Source organism: Corvus brachyrhynchos, unplaced genomic scaffold (genome assembly GCF_000691975.1).
Source record: "Corvus brachyrhynchos isolate BGI_N302 unplaced genomic scaffold, ASM69197v1 scaffold94, whole genome shotgun sequence".
Taxonomy (NCBI): domain Eukaryota; kingdom Metazoa; phylum Chordata; class Aves; order Passeriformes; family Corvidae; genus Corvus; species Corvus brachyrhynchos.
The window spans coordinates 4,856,323-4,858,094 of NW_008238330.1; positions in this window are offsets into that span (position 1 = coordinate 4,856,323).

Genomic DNA, 1,772 nt, shown 5'->3' on the forward strand with positions numbered 1-1,772 from the left:
AGCAGGAATTATGGCAAACTGAGCAACATGCACATGCTCACACAAACCAGACTGGCAGACTCCTCCTCCTGGGTGTTGCTCCCACGGAGTGTAAGCTCCTAACCGCATCTTTTTTTACCTAAGAAGGTTTAAAAATGGAATTCAGAGTGCTTACAGCAATCTGCCAGGAAAACCAGGAAAATCATTCCTATTCCGTGCAAAGTTAAAATGTGGGGTCCAGGCTGGCAGAGCTGACACAAAAGGCTGTCAACAAGCCAAGCCAACTTTCAAAGCCTGGCTGGGGAAACTTTGGTGCTTGGCCCTCCTGTGGAGAGGAACAACACACCAATGCCCTGTGATGTTTTATTTTGGTTTGGTCTTCGCTTTTGATGTTTGTCTTTCCACAGGAAGGAAGATCTGGGGTTCCAGGTTTTTCAGCCATGCAAGCTTGAAGTGTGAAATAATAACAACTACTCAGATACAACATTTCCAACACTTGCGCCTGCAGTTAATTTTGGCCTCAGAAGGGCAGGCTCAGCTCGGTAATGTACGAGAGCCCCTGCTGCAAAGGCAGCCACTGCGATGAAGAACTCTCAAGCAGTTCACCAGCCTTCATCCTATGGCTGCCTCTATGGCTGAGAAATGTAGACAAACAGACCAAGTATGAAGTCTTTCTAAGGAATAATTTTCTTCATGACTGGTCATTTAGGTCACACACCTACCTAAGCACTGATACTCAGCCTAAGAAAGCAAAGGGATAGAGAACTATTCTTACTAGATCCGGAAAGCACAGGTTTTAACGTCATCTAAAGGGAAGGTAAATACTGGAACTGTCAGGGGCTTGGGGTTTTTTATTACTTTGTGGGGTGTGGTTTTTTGTTTTGTTATTAATTACCTGTGCCTTCTTTTCTCAGTTTAAAAATAAAGAGAATAGACAGAGATCTGGGCCTTTGCTATGTGTCTAGTTTTGAAACCATACTAGCATTTGTGAATGGCTCCACAGAAGTTTTTTTCCAAGCTGGAGGGTTCTGCAGCCCCAAGATCACCACTGCATGACTCCAGCAAGAGCAGTGGAGAGAGAGCAGCTGGTCAAACTCTGATAGTGAAATCTGGGAGGTTGCATATTGTCATCATGCAAGTAATCTCTATGTGTCAGACTGAAAGAACAATTCTAAAGAATTGCTCGATTAGATTAGAAACTTTCAAATTCTTTGGATCTACAGCCACAGCTTTTCCCACTTACTAATGATTATTAATTAATTAATGTAGCTGGACATCAGAAAATGTCCCAAAGCACTGCACAGAACCAGTGGAGGAGACACTGTTGCCATTCTATAGCTCTATAGAGAACACTCGAAGTATACTTAGCTGGCAAGTATTCAAAAAAATGCAAAACCACGTTCCTTATAGATCTTCAACATTATTTTTCTGCAGGAAACCAAACATCAAACAGCAACAAGAGGCAGAAATAGTACTTACAATTCTGCAACGCCTTCTAACACCATATTTAAAATTCCAGTTTCAAGGGAAGTAATGCCCAGAATTCTAGGAATATTCCAACAATGCATTTATTGCTCTTCATCACAATATGAATGTGTGAACCTATGCCGCAGGTTTTGTAGATAAACACACACACACACACACAAATTAAAGGGTACAAGAGATTGATCTAGAATAGACATTTTCCAAACAAAACCCCTAAACTGTGGATGGCAAAAAAGCAATTCTCGTGGACACTGGAAAAACACATAAAGAAAAATAAAATAATAATAAAAAAGACACCAGAAATACAT